The sequence below is a fragment of the Delphinus delphis genome, chromosome X, assembly GCF_949987515.2.
Source record: "Delphinus delphis chromosome X, mDelDel1.2, whole genome shotgun sequence".
NCBI classification, from domain to species: domain Eukaryota; kingdom Metazoa; phylum Chordata; class Mammalia; order Artiodactyla; family Delphinidae; genus Delphinus; species Delphinus delphis.
Window position 1 is genome coordinate 114,156,151 of NC_082704.1, and position 12,323 is coordinate 114,168,473.

Here is a 12,323-nt window from a genome sequence, read left to right on the forward strand (position 1 = left end):
TCCAAATAATGAATGTCATAGGCGCTTGGTCAGTAGTTTAAGGAAATTAAGAAAAAAAGTCTTACAGGCAATGCAGAAAGAGCACAAAGAACCAGAGAGAGAAGTCAAGCAGTTTTCAAATAAGCTTGAGGATAGAGCTCAACCCTGAGGAGGAAATTCATTAGAGAATAAACTTCCTCCCAGATGTAAGAGGTTTCTGGGACCATTTACAGTCTTCTGGCTCTATTCAGACACCAGTTTTTCTGTTCCTTTCATCCCTAACTGGAGCATCTTCCAATCATCCTCTGTTGATAACTCTAACTAAATAAAAGCAGTGAAATTCCCTTAGTCTCCCTTGGTTCTCTTCTGCCTCACCTGGTTTAAATCATGAGCTCTCTCTAGCACAAGCCCAAGTACCCTAGGCGTCCATTAAATATTTATGGCATAAATAAACTCATCTTTCTGAAATACCAGTGAAATAAGTTTCTTTAATGTTTTATCTTGTGATACAACATGTGCATAAGACATAAATATTTAGTTTAACAAATTATTGAAAAACACCCATGTGTCCTCCCTGCAGGTCAAAACATAGAATGGCATCTGCCCCCTAGAAGGCCTCCACCTGTTTCTTCCTGATCACAATCCCGAACTACCTCCTACTGGAGACTGTTATCCTGACTTCCACTGTATTGTTTTGCTTCCTTTGGAGTTGTGCATAATTATTATATAGTTATATTATCATTATTGTATTGTATAATAATAATTTAATTTGGCCGGGATTTGAAATGTAAATATATTAATAGGATCATGCAGTAGGTAGTCTGGCTTCCTTAGCTCAGTCTTCTGTGCTTAAGATTTATCCATGCTGTCATATGGAGGTGTAGCTCATTCATTTTCTTGCTGTAGAGTATGGTGTGGACCTGCCTCCATTTGCTTACCAGTTCTGTTGAGTTGTTCTTATTTGGAGCATCTACTAACAGTGCTGTTGGGAACATGCTAGGGCATGTTTCCTGGTGCGCATAAGCACGCATTTCTGTGGGCTATAGAGAGCCAGAAACAGAATCGCTAGGTCATAGTCTGTACACATTTTCAACGTTATTGTCAGACACTACTTAAATGTGAGTTTACACTGTTTAGTCCCATCAACGGTGCATGAGAGTTCTCATTGCTCCACATCCTTGTTAATATCTACCAAACGCATATATGTAAAAAAGTCTTGCCATTCTGATACACGCGTATTATCAGATGCCACTCTGATGTGTATGTAGTGACATCTTGCTGTAGTTTGAACTTGCATTTACCTAGTAGCCAATGAGGTTGAACACCTTTCCATATGATATTGGAATGTGCCTCTTCAGGTGGTTTTCCTATTTTCCCCTTGCATTGTCTGTCTTTTTCTTATTCATTTGTAAGAGGTCTTTATATAGCAATAGGAAGGTTGATCTTAATCTTCTAATTTGCCCTCACCAGGCACTGGACGTGCTAATGTTTACATTTTATCTGTATGTACTTTATGGTATTAATTTCCTTGATGGTTCATAGTGGGCTATCTGTAAAGTTGAAAAAGATTAAGATAATTAAGCTAAAATCTACTTAATTTTCAACATACCTTCCATTTTAATTCTTACACAGTTCTATTGTCAATATTTTCCTTTCGTTTTCATTATTTATAATGAAATGGTTTACTTAGCAACCATTTTATCACTTGGAAGTGTCTATCAATCAGTCCAACTAATCTTTCCCAAGTACAGGACAAATTAAAGTATATTTCTCAATGGAACCATGTTTACTAATACGTGTAATAATAAACTGAAAGTGATAGTATTCTAAAGTGATTAGCACACTGTATGAGCTCAATTGCACTAGTTATTAGATTCTATTTAAGAATAGCGTTAATATTACCTTCCTAAATCCTGATTCCTTAAAAGTAGATAACCTATATCTCGTGAAAGTTTTAGGAAACAGAACTTTGATTAACCAGAATACTTTATTTCATCTAAAATATTGCATAACTGCACTCTCATTCAAAATCTAGAAGAGAAAAATAGTCTTTTATATCTGACTTACAATATTTCATTTTAATACACCTTCAACTATCCTGTATCTTTGCAAACATTCTTTCTATTTTTCCTCCTCCTGAGCTCTACCAAAAGAGGAAGCATTTATCTGAGAACAGTATCAGTTCTCTAGAGAGCTTGGTTTAATATGGAACCCTGCCTCCTGTGGTTACGTAACAAATTGCAAAAGGATATTTGCATAAATGAAAACATAACTCAAATTCCAATACATTACAAATTTCTCATCATTTTGCAACTCATTGGGCCTAAAAATTGTAAGACTAAGTGAGAAATTTTAGTATTAGCTGTAGAAGGCAATTTCTGGCAAGTCTCCCTGAAGAAAAAGAATTCTAACAGAGAAAAATATTTCTTCTGCTACTTTCTGAAGAATTTCTGTTTGCTTTAGAACCCACTTGGGACAGAAAGACACCAAGGGCTCCAGTGATCAATGTCTCCTTGGCATCATTGGAAACTGTGCTGGAGGAAACTTACGGACTCCAGAACCTCCCTCTTTAGCAGTTACAGCCTAAGTGGCCCTCTTAGGTATTTTACAAGACGTAAATGCTCAATGCTTTGATAGACACCCTCAGTCTTAGAGCAGTGCAGGATCCTTTCATCATAAATGGTCTTTGAAAATCAAAGGTTCCCCATCCTCAATGTGAAGACCCATGAGACTAACATCTGAAGTGCTTTTGTAACTTCTTCTAACTTACTACTTTAGCTCTAGGGCACCAGAATTGTGATTTCTCCTCCTTTTCAGAGAACACATTTTACAATGGATTTAAATATTATGCTCTCATACAAATTCAGCATGACAGAAAATGTATAGAGACTCTTTGAAGGCTTCGAATTTGATGGGATCCTTTCATGAACCTGATGGAACGGGATGTTAGCAGCATAATCTATATTTCTGCTTGGAGCTGGAGTCTGTATACTGTGATTATATTGGGCCAGACTCTAAGAGGATACAGACCCTCTACTAAGAAATGACTGAACTGTGAGAAGCTATCTCTGCTGAATTTGCATTACTATTCTAGGTGTAGGTATGATTTTTTAATAACGAAAAAAAATGTAATGACCTAAATACGTTCTGCCCATAGCATTCATGAATTACCAAGTGAACATGGAAATGGACCACTGAGATTATTGATTTAAGCAGGGGTGCTTTGTAAAAAAAAAAAAAAAATCAGGTATTTCGTGGTAAATAACTCACCTACACCACTGACCGCTAATGGCATGTATCAAGGTCCCTTTTACTAAAAAGCACAGAAAGCCTGCCTACAAAACATGCCTGGGGGCTTCCCTGGTGGCGCAGTGGTTGAGAGTCCGCCTGCCGATGCAGGGGACATGGGTTCGTGCCCCGGTCCGGGAAGATCCCACATGCCGCGGTGCGGCTGGGCCCCTGAGCCATGGCCGCTGAGCCTGCGCGTCCGGAGCCTGTGCTCCACAACGGGAGAGGCCACAACAGTGAGAGGCCCGTGTACCGCAAAACAAACAAACAAACAAACAAACAAAAACATGCCTGGGAGTGTCCACATCTTAAAAAAAAAAAAAGAGGAGGGACTTCCCTGATGGTGCAGTGGTTAAGAACCTGCTTGCCAATGCAGGGAACATGAGTTCGATCCCTTCTCCGGGAAGATCCCACATGCCGCAGAACTACTAAGCCCCTATCCCACAACTACCGAGCTCTGTGCTCTAGAGCCCACGAGCCACAACTACTGAGCCTGCTTGCTGCAACTACTGAAGCTCACGTGCCTAGGGCCCGTGCTCCACAACAAGAGAAGCCACCGCAATGAGAAGCCCACGCACCGCAACAAAGAGTAGCGCCCGCTCACCACAACTAGAGGAAGCCCACACGCAGCAACGAAGACCCAACGCAACCAAAAATAAATAAATACATAAATTTATTTTAAAAACCTCTAACCATTATTATTCATATTTTTACATATAGATAAGTTAGGGAGCTGCCATCTTTGCTTGTCAATAATGGCCAACTATCAGGGACTTCCCTGGTGGTCCAGTGGTTAGGACTCCACACTTTCACTGCCGAGGACCTGGGTTCAATCCCTAGTCGGGGAACTAAAATCCCGCAAGCCACGTGGTGCAGCCAGAAAACGGTCAACTATCAGCACTTTCATACAGTTCAACCTAACACACACCATGAGAGCCCCTCTGATCTTGGGATCTGTCGGTTTACCCTTTAAGGCTTTGATTCAGTGACCTAGAAGCCGGCACCTGCTTTCCTGACCCTTAGCTACATTTAGAATTCTTAGAGCCTAGAAATATTTATCACCTTGTACTATTTCTTGTGAGTAAGGCTCTTCGTGTCAAATTCCCCTTGTGAGGACCTGGGCTTTTGCTGCCCTCATCAAGGGGTGGGCAAACTACAGCCATGGGCCAAATGGGCTGCCACATGGTTTTGTAAATAAAGTTCTTTTGGAACACAGCTCTGCTCATTCATTCATGTATTGTCTGTCGCTGCTTCTGCACAGTAACAGCAGAGTTGTGTAGTTGCAAACACTGTGTGGTTCACAAAGTAGAAAATATTTACTCTCTGCCCCTTTACAGAGGAAGTTTGCTGCCCCCTGGTCGAGACTAAAGATCTGTAAAAAAAAAAATAGAGTCCACACCTTTTAGGGACAAGATGTTCTAGTGTAGTACAGGGGAAAGAAAACTTTTCTTTACAGTTATTTTTCTCATTATTAATAAAAGGGAACACTTAGATCTTCTAGTATGTCCCCATATGGGCTCATGCATCTGGAGAAAGCACTGGCATCTCATAGTAGGGAGGAGTGGCCAGTGGCCTCTTTGCCTTCATTTTCTGGCTGTCAGTGTATCGTGAAATAGTGGACTTTACAAATGCCCATGCAGTGCGTCTCCAGATTGTATTATCGAGTGGTGACTAACTTGAACCCCCCAAATGGACAAATGACTTTTAAAAATACCAGTAAACAACAATAATATTAATAACACTAATAATGCCAGCCCCGGGGGGGGGGGGAATGAGATGTGTATCAGTCATGTTAGGAATGAAAACCAATCAAATCTAACTTTAAAAGGTCCGCTAAGGGAAATTCAAAATGATCAAGAGGTTTACTTGAAATAAAGTTTCTCATGCAGTGCAATTAAGAATAAAATTCACCTGAAACTAACACAACATTGTAAATCAACTCTACTCCAATAAACATTTTTAAAAAAAGAAAAAAATTCACATTAAGTATCTGTTGTGTTTCAGACTTTTAAGATCTCTTTTATTTCATCTGTATCACATTAAGTTTGCAAATTTGCTTTCTTTTACAATCTAGGTACTGTATCAACTATAATATATGCATATAATTAAAAACTATACAACCAAGCATGTAACAGTACGTAGGTACTCAAATTTCCCTTTATTTCCCCTTAGAGCAGTGTACAATACATCAAAACTAGGCACCAGGGGCTTCCCTGGTGGTGCAGTGGTTGAGAGTCCGCCTGCTGATGCAGGGGACACGGGTTCGTGCCCCGGTCCGGGAAGATCCCACATGCCGGGGAGCAGCTAGGCCCGTGAGCCATGGCCACTGGGCCTGCGCGTCCGGAGCCTGTGCTCCGCAACGGGAGAGGCCACAACAGTGAGAGGCCCGCGTACTGGAAAAAAACAAAACAAAACCAAAAAAAAACTAGGCACCGTAAGTCCAGGCTTCTGTGTGCTGGAGCTCCTTTGTAATGCCTGTATTCAATGGTGTTTCTGTAGGTGCCCCCTCCTCCCTTCCTATGTTGACTTGTACCTCCAGTCTCCTTGTTCATCTAAGCTAGTGAAGTATCCAAGGCCTTGCTGGATGACTTGGGTAGCCTTTTTACTTTGAATAAATTTCCTCCAGACTCTGTCCTAAATATCTCTGCGGGAGTGGGGGGAAGCTGTAGCGACTAGAGAGCAATGTGTTAGAGTAGAAAAGTCATGCAAGTCCTAGGGATGTAGTGTCAATGTAAAGCAGACTTTCCTAACTAGCCCAGTACCCACGTGTGCTAACACATTTATTCCCCCAGCCTCCAAGGTGGAGGGCAGAGTCTAGGACAGCCAGAGACCACAGGTTGGTGGCCTCTGGCCAGAAGTGGCCTCTTCCCCTGGTTATTCCCGTTTCCCTTATAAATATCATTTTTCTCCTTGTGCCATGATGTGGGAAAAGGTTAGGAAGCAATTAAAAACCATAGGCAAACCCCTAACCTCGTTGAGTTTTCATCCTATTACAAGACCATACATACATAAAACAATAGTCTGTATAGTTATTATTTATGATTACTTCATTACCTTTGTGATAAGTGCTAAGAAGAAGTACTAGATGCTAAGAAATCTTATAACGGAGGTCTCACCTACCTGGGAATCAGGAAAGAGGTTTTTTGGTGGAAAATAAACTGAGAGCTACATAATGAGCAGGAAGTTTTCTATGTTGGGGGTGGAGGATTGGCGGAAGGAATGAGAACGTGAAATACCCCGGTAAGAATTTTGAATTTTATACTAAGGAGCAAGTGGAAGAAATTGAAATGCTTAAATATGGGCAGATTTGTGTTTTAAAAGGTTATTATTAGTAAACTGATTGAAGGGGACAAATTGCTTTTAAGGAAGACAGCATTGTTGTAGCAAGCCAGGGCTAGGCTGGGGCCATGGGGATGGAGCAAAGTACAGAGTGTCAGATGTTTAACTGTCTGGATTTGGGATGTAGACATGAAGAAGGACGTATCAGGAGTGATTCCTGGGCCTCTGACTTTTCTAAACTGTGGGTAGGTGATGGGGCCATTCCCAGAGAGGAGCATCCCTAGGGTGGGAGAAAGGGTGCATGTCCAGTTTGCAGCATGTTGAGATGGAGACGCTTCTGCAATAACTGGATGAAGATGGCAAGTTAAGAGTTAGGCATACACGTCTTTAACCTGTGGCTGAGAGGGGTACAATGGGTAAATGAAGCCAGAGAGTGAATGACACGGGTAGAAAATCGGAAGAAGAAAGGGGAGAAACAAAGGGGAAGGACTAGGCTTCAAGGTCAAATAGGAGAGACAAGGGGATTCCGAGGGAGCATCCTGAGCCTTAGGAAGACAACCAGAAAAACTGGTGTCGTGCCAGCACCATGAAGAGGTTGCTTTTGGAAAGGGAGCAGTCACCTGTGTTTAATGACGCCAAGAGCTCAGGAAGGATGGAAGCAGAAGAGTTTTTCTGGGATTTAGTGGCTTGGAAATCCTGATGACACGAGAGGGAGTTGTTTGGTGAAAGCCTTGTTGGGAAGTGAATAAATGCTGAAAGTTCAGACACAAAGTGTAATTTAAAGGGAGAGGGAAAGGCGAGCACTTTCTGGGGGTGGGAGGTGGGGTCGAAATGGACTCGAAAGAGGTTTTCTTTCTTTTTATCCAGATGAGAGAGACTTGATCATGATCAAAACCTAATAGAAAGGTTCTTTGCTCAAAAGTCAGCTGCCTTCTAATTTTAATACCGTCTTATTCACGTGGGGAACACTGGTTCCCCCTAAATGCTAGATTAATGTCACCTGGTCCTTAATTACGAATGCAGAAAATGGGTTGAAATAATTAAATAGGGGGCTTCCCTGGCGGTCCCGTGGTTAAGACTCTGCGCTTCCACTGCAGGGGGCACGGGTTTGATCCCTGGTTGGGGAACTAAGATCCCGCATGCTGTGCGGTATATCCAAAAAATTTTTTAAAAGAATAGTTAAACAATAGCACATACTTTCTAGTAAAAAAAAAAAAATATATATATATATTATTTCTAATTCCAATTCTCCATATCTTACTATTCAGCAAATATTTATTGAGCATGTACTATGTGCCAGACTCTGAGCGAAGCCTGGATACAGAGGTAACCAAGATCTTCTTGTGTAGAAGACAGAATGTAAGTAGGTTAAAATAAATAATTTATACATATATTATTATTATGAAAATATAATGATTTGATCATTATATCATAATATAATGATTTTATTATAATATTATGAGAATAAGTAAATAATGTATTTTAAGTGGAGTTCAGTGCTCTGAGGACAATAAAGCAAGGTAAAGGTGTGGAGAGAGACAGATGACAGGGGTGGAAGCAATTGACAAGGGGTGGTCTAGGAAGGCCTTTCTGTGGATCACTGTTGGTCAGAGACCTGAATTATAAGGAGGAAGGAGGCAGCAATGGAAAGACCTGGAAGGAGAGCATTCCAGGGAGAAGGACCAGAAAACAGAAGTCTGAGAAAAGCGAGTGAAGGCAGCAGGATAAGACCTGGGTGATGCCCCAACCTGAGACGTAGCACGTAAGGCATGGTAAGGGCTTTATTATACGTGCTCCCGGAAATCATGGAGGCTTGTCTGCGGGAGAATGACATCATTTTAACCTTGCTCAGCTTTTGCCCGTAACATCTTTCCCACTCCAGCTTTAATAAAGGATCACTTTTGTTTCACGGGTGCAGAAGTCTGTCCTAACAGATTTTCCATGAGATTAGAGTCTTGCTTTGGTTATTCTTGGTGTGTAAAGCAAAGTCATTCTTGAGTGCAGTATCAGAGAGAGGAATTATGGTGTGTGATTGTATAGTGATTTCTGCCTATTTCCAACATCCGTGGAGAGCAGCTGGTTGAAGGGCGACCTGAGCCACAGGGAACGGCCCTAGTGGTGCTTTGCAGCTGATCAAGGCAGCAGAAGCATGCGTGGCAGCGTCAAGATGTCCATCACCTTGGCCATGTTCATTAATTAGATAGGGGGAATCCTTTCACAGTATATACGTGTATCAGATCATCATGATGTACACCTTAAATAGTTGACAATTTTATTTGTCAATTGTACTTCAGTAAAGCTGTGGGAATAAAAGGATATCTGTCACCTGCTTGCTCGCTGGCGTTCGAGGAAGAGAGGGAGGAAAGGAGTTAAACACGGCCTTGAATTCAACTTGAGAGTGTGTCTGAATTCCCGTGAGGTCTAATCAACTCCAAAAGAGATCTCTGAGAATCCGCGGCCAGGTAGCAGGTGTTTATTAAGCAGCTGACCTCTCACAGAAAGACACATAAACCAGTGGAGTAGAAATTAGACTTGTGGGCTTTTGGCATTTGGAATATGTCAGAATATTTGCAATCATGCCCTGCTGTTCCCCAGCCTGGTTTTGTTTTATTCATTTTGCATAAAAGTTTGCCTCTGGCTTTGCATTTAAATCTCTTGATAGGAAAGGATGCCCCAGAACTGGCTTCTGGCGTGATTGTGCGGCTTTTGCAAGGCAGGTCTCAAAGTCATCGTAGTGAAATTTCTACAGGAGAATGACTGGACCCGGAAAGTATGGAATGACCCTAGAAATATCAAGAGAATGCAGAGGAGGGGGCATGTGACCTCTGTAAATTCGGGCTAAGAATGCAGATGATGCTTCTAACTCAATGTTTCTGATTCTCTACGTAAAGCAAAGGGGATTTGTCTGGAACTAGGCTCAGGGATGGATGTGTGCTTAATGGTGGAATTATGCAGTTAAGTAATGAACGGGAATGCAATGGGTGAGGGAAATGCTAGAGGATCAGTCTTCCATAGATGGCCCAAGATCTCGTTATGCGACAGGAACAATGATGGTTTGCTGTAAACATACCATTTCTTGTGTTTCAGTGTTCAACTCCAAGACTTCTTATGGTTTACCAGACTGATGAGTTCATTTCCAAGAATTGCTTTTCTTCTTTCTTGGAAGAGAAGAACCACACTTCTTCAGTTCTAAGAGTCCTGATCATAGTTCTGGAAAAATGAGCTTTTCAAATGCACTTCCTAGGCTGGCAAGAAAGAAGGAAATCTATAAAGGTCAAAGGGGAAGGGAAAGTGGGAATCTCAAGAATTGAGGCGGGCTCTACCTGGTTTTCATCCTGAGGGTGTCTGATGACCCCCAAGCTCTGTTTTAGAGGCTTCATGGGGCCCAGGGAGCAGAAAATAAAGCTTAGGAAATACTAAGGTAGAGACTTTAATAGGAGAACCCTCCATAAGGCTAGGATCATGAAGAGTTTCACCCTTAGGGTTAGAGTGAACAAGAAATCCACCCATAATGCAGAGGAGAGAGCTCAGAAACTTCCCTGTCTCCACCTTTTCCCCAGATGGAAGGAATGGGGAACCAGGCATATTGATGCTGTGGAATACTATACAGCAGAGAAAATGAATACACTATAGACAGCTCCATGCACCAGCCTGGGTAAATCTCAGACACATAACACTGATCAAAAAAGCAGCAAGTCACAGAAGAGCACACGTATGATTCCATGTATGTAGTTATATGACCCCAGTCATACTGGATTAAAGACCCACCCTACTCCAGTATAATCTCATCTTAACTAATTACATCTACTACCACCCTATTTTCAAACAAGGTCGCATTTGAGGTACTGGGAGTTAGGACTTCAGTATATCCTTGGGGAGGTGTAATTCAACTCATAACAGCATAGGCCAGCGCCCCACAACAAAAGATTATCCCATCAAAAATGCCAATAGTGCTGCTACTGAGGAACCCTGGAGTACGGCAAAAAAGAAAGCAAGGGAATGACTGAAATACTTTTGAATACCTTTTGGGGGTGGGGGAGTAAAAATATGAGACTAGGGAAGGTACTTCAAAGATCCTGGAATGTCTTCTAGCTTCAGCTTGGTGGTAGGTACACAGATGTACATTTTATAATCCTCAAAGATGCTTATATATTGCATACACTTTTTGCCTGTATAATTAAATTTTTACAAGATACTAAAATTCAAGAATTATGAGGATACAGATAAGTTATAAGTGTAAGGAAACAGGCATAGAAGAAAATGAGCCTCTTCGGATGCCTGCATGCATTAATTCATTTAAGGTTCCCATAAGGTGTTTGAAGGTGTTATTTTGGGTCTCAGCCAGGAGCAGTCGTGAAAAATAGACCACGTAGTTGGCCAGGTGTGAGCTCCCTCAGAGCTTCTTCTTATGACTGTGCCACATGTGTTGAGGGTTCCCCAGTTGTTGGGGTTCCCTGATTCTGCCAGATACCTGCTCTGTTCAGCTGCAGTTTCATTCCTGAGAGAGAAGAGAAACCACACACACACACACGCACGCACACGCACGCGCACGCGCACACACACACACATACACACACACACACACACACACACACACACACACACTCTACCTTCCACTGGTGGTTGGATCTCCTCTCCCAGACCCTGAAACTGCCTAGTTCAGTGGATACAAGCCTGAGATCTGGAGGGAGACTGCCTTCGCTCTTAGCTCTGCCACTTGCAGAGTGGTCAAGTTCATTTCTCTGGGCCTCTGTTTTTGCCCTTGCAAAAGGAGAATATTAATAGTACTTAATAATCGGGTTGTTGTGGAGAGTAAATGAGGCAATCTGTGTAAAACTGTATAACAGTGGTGGCACGTGATAACCCCTTAATAGTGTTAGTTATCATCGTCATCATCATCATCATCACCATCACTGTTATTACCCCTGCCTTGTCTCCTCTGGTGAGGTTACTTGGACAGTCTGTGAATCGTCTTTTCATCATTCTCATTCTTTTTTTTAATTTTTATTTTATTTTTATTTTTTTGCGGTACGCGGGCCTCTCACTGTTGTGGCCTCTCCTGTTGCGGAGCACAGGCTCCAGACGCGCAGGCTCAGCGGCCATGGCTCACGGGCACAGCCGCTCCGCGGCACGTGGGATCTTCCCGGACCGGGGCACGAACCCGTGTCCCCTGCATCGGCAGGCGGACTCTCAACCAGTGCGCCACCAGGGAAGCCCTCTTTTTTTTAATTGAAGTATAGTTGATTTGTAATGTCATATTAGTTTCAAGTGTACAGTGAAGTGATTCAGTTATATATATATAATATATATATTATATATGGAAAAGAATCTGAAAAAGAATATAAATATATATTAATTAACCATATGTTAATTATATAATTAATATTAACTATCTAGTAATATTATTTGTTAATAATTAATCACTGCTTCTTGTTAATTATATAATTACTATTATTGTTTGCTGTATAATTAATAATTATAAATTATAATACTATAGTTATAATACTAACATATTCTTAATATATTAATAAATGATATATTAATAATCATTCTATCAATCAATTAAAATTAATATATTAATTATTAACTAATATATATTAATTATTTATATTGATATTCTTTTCCAGATTCTTTTCCATTATAGGTTATTACAGGAGAGTGAGTATAGTTCCCTGTGCTATACAGTAGGACCTTGTTGTTCATGTATTTTATATATGTTTGTATATGCTAATCCCAAACTCCTAATTTATCCCCCCACCTTTCCCCTTTGTCAACCG